The sequence below is a fragment of the Cricetulus griseus genome, chromosome 2, assembly GCF_003668045.3.
Source record: "Cricetulus griseus strain 17A/GY chromosome 2, alternate assembly CriGri-PICRH-1.0, whole genome shotgun sequence".
Taxonomy (NCBI): domain Eukaryota; kingdom Metazoa; phylum Chordata; class Mammalia; order Rodentia; family Cricetidae; genus Cricetulus; species Cricetulus griseus.
Genome location: NC_048595.1, coordinates 397,542,250 through 397,553,565, shown reverse-complemented (window position 1 = coordinate 397,553,565; position 11,316 = coordinate 397,542,250).

The window sequence follows — 11,316 nt, the reverse complement described above, 5'->3', positions numbered from 1 at the left end:
AGAGCTAGTCCTAGGACAGCCTCCAAAGCCACAGAGAAACCCTATGGGGGGGGGGGGAGAAATTTCAAATTAGGGTTATAAAAATTATGATGTGTTAAATTTAATGGATTATATTTGAAGTGGTAAGTAAAACATGATATATTTACATGACATTAAAGTAATAATAGGTCTGTACTGTCATTTTTGGAATTAATAAGTTGAATGACTTGGAGCTCAGACTATAGCACTCTCCACACTGGGGGACTTCACTTTCTGACTTCATATTGTTTTCTCCTGACATTTGGTTCCTGCAGCTTTCTCCTCCTCTCTTTACCCGTTGGTGCTAATATAATAATCATAGAACATGTACATTTTATTTTAAATGTGATTTATGGACTGGGCAGTGGTGGCACATGCCTTTAATCCCAGCACTCAGGAGGCAGAAACAGGCAGATCTCTGTAAGGCCAGCCTGGTCTACAGAGTGAGTTCCAGAACAGGCTCCAAAGCTACAGAGAAACCCTGTCTCAAACAAACAAACAAACAAACAAAAAAAACAAAAACAAAAAAAAGTGATTTGTGTTTGTTATTGTTTGGGTTCTTGTATTTGCTTTATTGGTCTTTTGCTTGTTTTGAGAAACTCTCTTATGTAGCCCAGGCTGGCCTTAAGCTCAGAGCTCCACCTGCCTCTGCCTCTCAAGTGTTGGGATCACAGGTGTGCAGCACCACACCTGGCCTGTGTATTTGTTTTTGTTTTTTCTCGTTTTTTTGGACACAGGGTCTCACTATATAGTCCTGCCTGTCCTGGAACTCACTCTGTAGACCAGGCTGGCCTCGAACACAGAGCTCCACCTGCCTCTGCCTCCCAAGTGCTGGGATTAAAGGCGTGCGCCACCACTGCCTGGCAACTTAAACAGGTTTCTAACTATGCTACAGCATTTCTTGTTTGTTTTCCACCCTGTGTGATTTAAAGACTGTCTTCGTGAGGTCACATACAATTAGGAGCTTGAAGGGGTGTGGTGGTGGAACTGACATGGATGATGGGACTTCTGTCTGGGCTGGACTCTGGGCCTTCATCCAATGCTCCTGTGGTCTTTCTCCCAAACTGCTAAGTCAGCATTTCCCAGCCTCCAGGAGCTGTGGATCTGGGCTTTGTGCTCTGTGTTGGTAAATTTGGAGCAGAGTTATGTAGCACAGGACACCCGCTTTCTGAGACAGACCATGGCAGCACAGGCGGGCTCTACGAGCAGCTTCCTGATTTGCCAGCTTCCTGTAGTACCGACTGTGGATTTCTCAATCACGGGCAGAAGTCATGTGACTGCCAAAGCTGGCGGTTGCTTCAGACCTATAGCCTGCGTTTCCAGCCCTTTCTGCTTGAACTAGCCAGTGGTATTTTTGTTGTCTGCCACTGCACTCTAACGGATACATGTGGCTTAGCAAATAGAGTTTTATTTTTCACAGGGAAAAAAAAATTCAGGAATAGCAAGTTGTTGGCATTGGTTAAGAGATCTCTGATGGTGCCAGGGCCTTGTCTGGAATTCTCCTACTTTTCCACTTAGTCACAATATGGCTGCTCTACCCCAAAACATCAGAGTGAAATGTGGTGAATGTGGAATTCTCGGCAGTACTTAGCAGATGTCTATGAGATTGTAGGCCAGACATCTCTGACACATCCCCTATCCATAGCTTCCTTTTTCTCTAGTCACCTCTGAGCTGGGTCTCATTGCACAATGGAGGCTTGGCCGGGGAACTGCTAGCAGAAATACAATGGATGGGAACTCTTTGCTGTCTTGATACAAGATGTCAGGGGTGTCTTTACCCTGCCATCACTCTTGTCATGTTTTCCTGCTCATGGAATCCCACAGGTGCACACAGGTGCGTGCACCCACCACATTTAGCTTTCCTGTTTCTCCAGAGGTGGCTTAAGGAAGGTCCCCTTTGGCTCACAGTTCTAGGGCACCATCCACAGTGGAGCAGTCATGGAAGCAAGAGGGTGAGCAGCAGTCACACTGAGTCTGTAGCAGGAAGCCAAGAAAGGTGACCACTCACACTTAGCTCGTTTTCTCCTCTTTATTTGGCTCAAGACCCCCAGCACATGGGATGAGAATACACATCGTGAAGATGGGTCTTCCACACAACTAATCTGCCTCAGACAATCCCTCCCGGCATGTCCTTAGGCTCATCTCCCGGTGAATCTAGAGCCTGAAGTTGATAATATTAATCCTCACAGTGCCCTGGGCTGCTGGCAGCTTCTTGTTGATTGCAAACAATGCTCCAGTGGACACCCTTGGATTCATCTAGCTCTGGATGTACTGGTCTCAGGGCATACACCAGCTTATGGACCAGATCTTGCCATGCTGCTTTGCTTTTCGAGGTTCCCACCTGCAAAGATTTCCCTCTATACCCAGGCCAAAGATTCGAACTGTTCACTTCATGTTTCCATCATTGCAACGGACAGAACTAGGCATCGATGTTCCCAACTGATGTGGAACTTCTTGTTATCTCCAAGGTGAGCCTCTCTCCTCCCATCTCATAATCACTCTTGTTACCATTACTGGGATTTGCCTGCTTGTGGTCTTTGCCAGCATGGGTGTGAATGTGGGGCCGTGGTTCTTGTCCTCCCCCCCAACTGATTCTTTGGAAATTCTTTTAATTTCACAGATAATAAATCTTTTAGATGTGACTATCATACTATAATCCAATTGTGACCTCTATGTATTTATTTTATTAATTTTTTTGGTGACCTCTATTTAAAGAAAGCCTGAGTTTTGAGATGGTTAAACTCTTCAAAAATTCTGCTTATACTTTTTGTTTTAGTACCTTATCCATGGAAAATTTTACTCTTACAAGAGATCTTTATTCTTTATCTTAATCTTAGTTTTATTTTCATATTTAGCCTTTATTCTGAATTCAGTTTTATACACTGAGAAAAAGACCTTAGACTGAATTGTGTCCGTCCCCAGTTGAAATGTGATGAGGTAACTCCCAGAGTGACTGTATTTAGAGCTAAGGCCTTGGGTAATATAATTAAATTTAGGGGTGAAAAAGCCATTCTAGGCCACAGCAGTTATGCTGAAAAGGTCACTAATGCCTCATTTCTAATTACACTACAGAGGCATAATGACAAAATGGCATGACACTTTACACAAAACAATGGAGGGGGCTGGAAAGATGGCTCAGTGGTTAAGAGCACTGGCTGCTCTTCCAGAGGTCCTGAGTCAATTCTCAGAAACCACATGATGGCTCACAACCATCCATAATGAGATCTGGTGCCTTCTTCTGGTGTGCAGGCATACATGCAAGCAGAACACTATACATAATAAATAAATCTTTAAAAACAAAACAAAACAATGGACTAGAGGACACAAAAACAAACACACAGTTGTAGCCTCCTAGTTTTAAAAGTTTGTGCGTTTGTGTGGTTATGTGTGGGTATATGTATAAGTACAATATCCACAAATAAGAAATGGTGTCAGAGGCCCAGACCTGGAGTTACAAACAGTTGTAAGATGCCTGGCATAGTGACATGGGTGCTGGGAACGGAACAAACAAAAGTACCTGCCAGGAGTGGTGTCAACACACCTTTAATAGCTGTGGCAGGAGGCAGAGGTAGGCAGTTTGAGACCAGCCTGGTTTATATAGGGAGTTACCAGCCAACAAGGGCTACACAGCAAGTAAGAGCATCTTAAAACAAAACAAAACAAAACAAACAACAACAACAAAAAAAACAAAGCAAAACAAAACCCAGCCTCTTCAAGATACAGTCCTGGGCAAAAGTCTCTAATAGCTCAGGAAGCAATTGCAAGATTGATGAAACACGTCAGGAAATTAAAATCTTCAACACATCAAAGGCAGCAGCAGAGAAAAGAGAGTACAGAGTGAATGGGAGAAGGTCTTTGCCTGCTACACATCTATGAGGGGATTAATACATAGAATCTATAAAGAACTCAACAATTAAACACACAAAACCAGAGTCCACCAATCAGTAAGTGGGTAAATAAGTTCATGGGCAGTTCTCAAAAGAATAACCACAAATGGCCAAAAATACATGGAAAAATGTTCTGACACCTTCAGCCATCAGAGAAATTTGAACTAAAACTATACCTTACCCCTGTTGGAACAGCAGAAACAGGTGGATCCCTGAGTTAGAGGCCAGCTTGGTCTACAGAGTGAGTTCCAAGTCAGCCAGAGCTACAGAGAGAAACCCTGTCTTAAAAAACAGAAAAAAAGGAAGAAAGGAAGGAAGGAAGGAAATAAGTATGTAAATAACAATAAATACTAGTCAGGATGTGAGAAAGAGGACTCTCATTCATTGCTGTGGGAATGTAAATTAGTGAAGCCATTATGGTGAACAAATACATGAGTTCCTAAAAAAACAAAACAAAACCCTAAGACTAAAACACTCACAGAACCAAGCTACTCCGCTCCTGGGCACTTATCAGAGTCAGCATGCCTAGAGACCCATGTTTACTGGGAAACTGTTCACAATGGCCAAGATATGGAGCCAACCTTGATGTCCATCACAGATGAATGGATAATGAAAATGTGGTCCAAATTCACTATGGAGTTTTACTCAGCAATAAAGAATGAAATTATGTTAATTTGGGAAAATGGATGAAACTGAGACCATGTTAAGTGAAATAACCCAGATTTAGGCAACTATCAGGTATTTCTTTTTCCTCATGTGTGGAATCTATATTCAATAAAGAGTATATGAAATGAGGTCTGGAGAGATGGCTCAGAGGTTAAGAGCACTGACTGTTCTTCCAGAGGTCCTAGGTTCAATTCCCAGCACCCACAAGGTGGCTCACAACTGTCTGTAACTCCAGTTCCAGGGGATCCAACACCCTCATACAGACATACATGCAAGCAAAACACCAAAGCACATAAAAATAAGTGGCACATGTCTTTAATCCCAGTACTCAGGAGGCAGAGGCAGGCAAATCTCTGAGTTTGAGACCAGCCTAGTCTACAAGAGCTAGTACCAGGACAGCCTCCAAAGCCACAGAGAAACCCTGTCTCGAAAAACAAAAATATAAAATAAAATAAAAGTAAGCAAGTCCTTTAAAAAAGAAAGAAGCATCTACTCCCAGGACCCAGCCCAGGGATTCTTCGGGGTAGATGGGGCACAGCCTGCACAACAGGATTTCAATTTTCTCCCTCCAGTGCTTCTAACACAGGCTCCTGCCCAGGACAGTGCTCATTAAACAGGACTGGCAGGTGGGGGTGAAAGGTCGGCTTCATGGTTTGTGTTTGAATTTGGGTAACGAGTTGGTGGCTAATGGTTAAAAAGAGAAAAGATTCAGAACGATTCTCTTACATCTTTCTCCTCTCCCCTGTTCGACAACCTCTCATTCCTTCATTCCTTTGTATTATCTAGTTCATCCGGTTCTTATTTGTTTATATTTTTCCATTTCTGGTGTTGGAGGTTAAACACAGAGCCTCATACATGCTGAACACACTCGGTCCAGCTAAACCACACTGTCTGCATGTTCATTGAAAACTATGTGGCATATGCCTTAAATCCCAGCAGGTGGATCTCTTTGAGTTCAGGGCCAGCCTGGTCAACAGAGTGAGTTTCAGGATAGCCGGGGCTACACAGAGAAACTCTGTCTCAAAAAAACAAAAAACAAAAAGAAAGAAAGAAACACAGAAAACTACAACTCTTTGCTCTTCTCTCTTCATGCTAGCTATCATTAATCGTGTCCTTGGTTCTTTTTCTCACCTTGGACATGGGCCACCTTTGTCCAATGGTGTTACCCATCCAGCAGACAGGAACTCCCTGCCCATTTCTCCTAGGTCTGAAGAGGATTGAGTGTATACAAGTGGACAAGGAAACTTCAGCCTGGGCTGAGATGCTTCGGGGACACGTACCTAACGTAAGGACATTTGCTTTTTATTTCTCTTCTTTGGACCAGAGTAGATCGACAACCCCTGCCTCCAGTAAGCATCCTGTTTCTGTAAGGCCATGTTCAGCCACCAGGGGGCAGGGGCGAGCAGGACTTAGTGCCTCTGCGCCTGGCCGGCCACCTTGTCCCTCCAGGTTCCAGATCTGCCGCAGAGGGCCCTGAAGTTGGCAAGGTGCACGGGAGAAGGGTGGTGGCGGTCCATTCTTGTCCTAAAGCGCAAAGATCAAGTGAGTTATTTCCATGAATCAGATTTAGTCAGCCTGGCTGTATACCCAGAGGTTGGTGTCAACTGTGTCCTGTCCAGGTTTCCTTCCTCAGTCAAGTGGCATGGTGGTCAGCCTAATGCCCCTACCAGAGATGGGTGGGGGGTGCTGGTCAGTGGGTAACACTCCAGGCGATGCGTGTTCATTTCAACCAGCCGTTATAGTGTTTCTGTACTGTGGCCCAGGAGGATCGAGAGTGTATGAGTGGCCCTGCAGTGGTGGTGCACACTTTTAACCCCAACACTTGAGAGACAGAGGCAGGGGGATCTCTGTGAGTTTGAGGTCAGCCTGGTCTACAGAATGAGTTCCAGGGCAGCTATCAAAGCTGGCTCAATCTCCCGCCCCTCCCCCCAAAAGTAAATGAGTGTTACAAGCTATTCTTTCCATTGGGAGTTCACTTTACACGCCAGTTTTTTGGTTTTGTTAATGCCACATATTGGGGGGAAAATTTTAAGGCTGAGAGCGGGCCCGGATCAATCCTTGTTATGTCTGTGATCCCAGCTCTCAGAAGGCTGAAGCAGGAGGGTTGCTGTGAGTTCAAAGACTGCCTGGGTTATAGAGTAAGATGACTTCTCTTCCTCCTTCATCTTTCTCTCTCTCTCTCTGATTTTAATTTAAAAGGGTTTTTAGATTTATTGACTATTTTATGTGCATGAGTGTTCTACCTGCATGTATACATGCGTACCTCATGTGTGTCTGCTGTCTGTGGAAGTCAGAAGAGGGCATCAGACCCTATGGAACTGAATGTCTGAGGGTCATTATGTGGGTGCTCAGAACCAAACCCAGATACTCTGCAAGAACACCATGTGCCCCTAACCACTGAGCCATCTCTCCAGCCCCAAGACCCTGTCTCTTTAAAAACAAGTGTGTGTGTGTGTGTGTGTGTGTGTGTGTGTGTGTGTGTGTGTGTTCCACATGTATGTGTGGATACCTCTGGAAGCCAGAAGAGGGTGTTGGATCCCCTGGAGTTACAGGTGTGAGTAGTCCAAAATGGGTGAGATTGGAACCTGGGTTCTCTAAAAGAGCAGCAAGTGCTCTTAACTGCTAAACTGACACTGTCTCCTATACTTCCCAAAGCCAGGCTGGGAGGGTAGCTCCATGGCACAGTACTTGCTCAGAATGAATAACCTGGGTTCCATCCCCAACCCGAGAGAGACAGAAAGAGAGAGAGACAGAGAGACAGAGAGAGAGACAGAACACACACACACACATACACACACACAGAGAGAGAGAGAGAGAGAGACAGAGACAGAGAGAGAGAGAGAGAGAGAGAGAGAGAGAGAGAGACAGAGAATTCAGTGTCTTCTTTCTAGTTATCCCCATTTCTCTGATGGCTCTCACCTCACTGGCTCTTTCCACATCTCTAGCCATTCTAATCTCCCTGGAGGAGGCTTGCCTGTCTGCACCTTTCCTCTGGCCTGGGAAGCTCTCAAGTGTCTGCTTGTGGGATTCAAGCAAAAGAGCAAGAGGATGCTTGGGGACTGTAGGAGGCACAGAGGACGCAGTTGAGTGTGGTTTTGGAATACAGGCTCCATCAGACAACCAAACTTGTGTTTGTCACATCCGTTTTCTCTCTTCCAAGGGCTTTTCCCAGGAGCAGGCTATAGTCAGACTTGATGTCAGATTCTGCTGAGGCCACAGGTCAGTACAAAAATGGCCTCACACAGTTTAAATATTAGGCAAAGGATGGGACCCAGCAGGGTGGGGCAGAGAATGGAGGAGATGGCCTCTGACCCTAGTTCTGGCCTCTTCTGGGGGTCCAGTGTGATCTGCCATAGGTCATGCCCCCTACTCCCCAACAATGATCTACATTACAATGCCGACAGCTCATAACTCAGAGCTGGCAGGGAAGTCTGGGATTGATTTAGGGCTGGCTCTGATCAGCTTACCCTCAATGGACGATGGCCCTGGGGTGTGAGCAGGAACAAGGGTCATGGGTGAAGTTCAGGGAGGAAGGTCCTCACCACCACTGCCTTGCACCTGTGGCAAGCACTTCAGTACTCCTTATGGACCAGACACTTTCCAGGCTCTCCTGATCCTCTGCTTGGCTCAAGTCGGAGCTGGTGGGCAGTCACGGGCAGGGCTCAGGTACCAGGGATCTTATGAAGCAAAAAGAGCAGTCAAGGAATCCTTTAGCCCCTTCACAGGGACAACAACCTCACTTAGACTGAACTGCTTGGTCCCCAGCATGAGTGCCAGACACCGCAGCTCCTTCCCTTAAGCAGGCAGAGCAGAGACCATTCTTCTGTGACATCTATAGAGAATGTTGGCTAGACACAAAGTATCAAGGCCAGTCACCCAGCTATACAGTAAGCCATGATGTAAGAAGTAAAGAAAGATATACAGAAATAGGGAAAGATAAAAGGCCAGAGGCAAAAGGTAGATGGGATAATTTAAGTAAAGAAAAACTGGCTAGAAACAAAGCCAGGCATTCATAAAAAAGAAAAGCCTCCATGTGTATAGTTATTTGGGAGCTGGGAGGCAAGAGCCCGGCCCCCAAGAGTAAGAGTAAAATCTAAAAAAACAACAACATTCACTCTTAACTATTGAGCCATTTCTTCAGCACACATCTGAAAAGCAAGTTGCTGTGAAATTTCTATTCTTGGTGCTGGATGGCTCAGTGGTTAAGAGCACTGGTTGTTCTTCCTGAAGACTGGGTTTGATTCCCAGCAAACACATGGTGGCTGACAACCATTTATAACCCCAGTTCCAGGGAATCTGATGCCCTCTTCTGGCACCAGGCATACATGTGACATACACACAGACAAAACACCCACATACATAAAATAAAAACAAATTAATTAAAATAAAATAAAAATTAGCCCAAATGTCCTTCTCTTTAATTTTATGAACAACTAGGGAGCTAGCAATTATTAATATATATTAAGTAACCTTCACATTTTCAGAAATTGACACTTTTTTGTTTCTTTTTTAATTTCTTTTCTTTTTTTCAGACAGGGTTTTTCTATGTAGCCCTGGCTGTCCTGGAACTCTCTCTGTAGACCAGGCTGGTCTTGAACTCAGAGATCCACCTGCCTCTGTCTTCTGAGTGCTAGAATTAAAATCTTACCTGTAGATGTATGTGGAGACCAGAAGTCAGTCCCAAATGTTCCTCGAGTGTTGTCTACCTTATTTCTTTTCTTTTTCTTTCTTTTTTTTTTTTGTTTTTTGTTTTTTGTTTTTTGTTTTGTGAGACAGGATTTCTCTGTGGATTTGGAGGCTGTCCTGGAACTAGCTCTTGTAGAACAGGCTGGTCTCGAAATCACAGAGAGGTCTGCCTGCCTCTGCCTCCCAAGTGCTAGGACTAAAGAAGTGTGCCACCACCACCCGGCGCACCTTATTTCTTGAGACAGGGTCTCTCTCTGGCCTGGAGCTCACCACCAAGCAGGAAGCTGGCTTGCATGTGAGTCCTAAGACCTGCCTGTCTTCTCCCAGCTTTGGGATTACCAGCTCACACCACCAGGCCTGGCCTTTTCTCGCAGGTTCTGGAGATTAAAGACATTTACCTCCTCATGGTTGTAAGCACTTTGCCAGAGGGGCTCTTCCTCCAGCTCGTAATTTTATTTTTTTAAATTAACTTACAAAGTAACAGGTTTCCTTATGGCATTTTCATAGATACTTAGTTTTGGTTCATCCTCACACACCTTATTTTTTATTTTTAAGATAGGGTCTTACTATGTAGCTGGCATGGAACACACAAGGTCCCTATCCCACCCTCCTGAGTTTTGGGATTTTAGGCATGAGCCACCAGGCTTTGCTTAATGCCCATTTGATAGACACAAAAATTCACTCATCTTCAGAAAAGCCAACGATAAAGACAAGGCAAAACTTTCATGGACCCATTTGACAGATGAGGACACAAGGCTGATGGGTGAGTGACAGCGATGGCATTCAAGTCACATCTTTCACATGCCTGTCCTTGGTGTCCTGTGGCTTCTCTTTCCCGCTCCTCAGCAGCCCTCCACCTTGTTGAGTTCATTGTGAAGGCCACCCCTTCTCGTGCGGAAAGGGCAGGGACAAGCAGCTGAATAATTCTGCTTTCTGTGTCATCTGTGAACACGGCATACCATCTGTCAGGTCTACTGCCCTCAGCGTCCCACCCTCTCTCCCTGAAGCCAGACTGGGGGAGGAGGCCATCTCCCAGAGTCAGAGTCTTGGGGACCCTCCCACTCCAGGGCCTCAGAATACCCACAGAAAGCTAACTTTCCTGTGCAGGACTAACACAGGTGAGCTGGAATTACAGAGGACACAAGGCAGGCGTGGGGAGGGGACGAGATGGGAGGTGGAAAGAGAGGCAATGTGGTTCACCTCGGGGCGGCTACAAAACTGTAGCTGGGTGCTGGTTCCAGCAGAGAGTCACAGAAACCAGTCCATTGGAACGGCTGGGAGTCATGGCCAGTCAGTCTCAGTCCATTCTACCAGGGCTGCGGGTGTGGCTGGCTTTTAATTAGCCTCTGACTTCTTGTTTCCCCAGTCCCCTCTCCCACTACACCCCCTCCCCAAGAAGGCCTTTGTGCAAGACAATAAGGAATCTATAAATTCTGGGGACAGGGCTGTGGGGGAGGGGAGCCTCCTACTGGACCAGGGCCTGCAAAGATGGAAAGGGGCAGTCAGGCAGGGCTTTCATGGACTTGCCTTCAGTCACCTACACAGGCGCCTGCTCAGAAATGTGGTCCATGTCTCAACACCAAATCAAGAAACTGAGACCCGGTGCTGGGGGGATGGCTTAGTCAATAAAGTGTCTACAACAAAGGACCTGAGTTTGTGGTGGTACCTGCACACCACCACTCTGTAGGTAAAGGTGCTTGCAGAAGTCTGGTGAGGTGAATTCAATCTCTAGAATCCACATAGAGATGGAAGGAGAGAACCTCTAGTCTCCACGAACACCCGGTGGCACACCCACAATAAGGAAACAAAGAAACAAAGAAATAAATGAGAAGAAGCAGGTGTGGTTCTGCAACATTGTAATCCTAGCACAGGGCATGGTGGGGATGGAGATAGGCAGATACTAGAGCTTGTTGGCCAACCAGTCAATGAGCTCTGCGTTCAGTTAGAGTTCAGTGAGAGACTTCGTGTTTAAGATGATAATAATAATAATAATAATAATAATAATAATAATAATAATAATAATAATAATAATAATAATAATAATAAGGCCAGGGCTAGT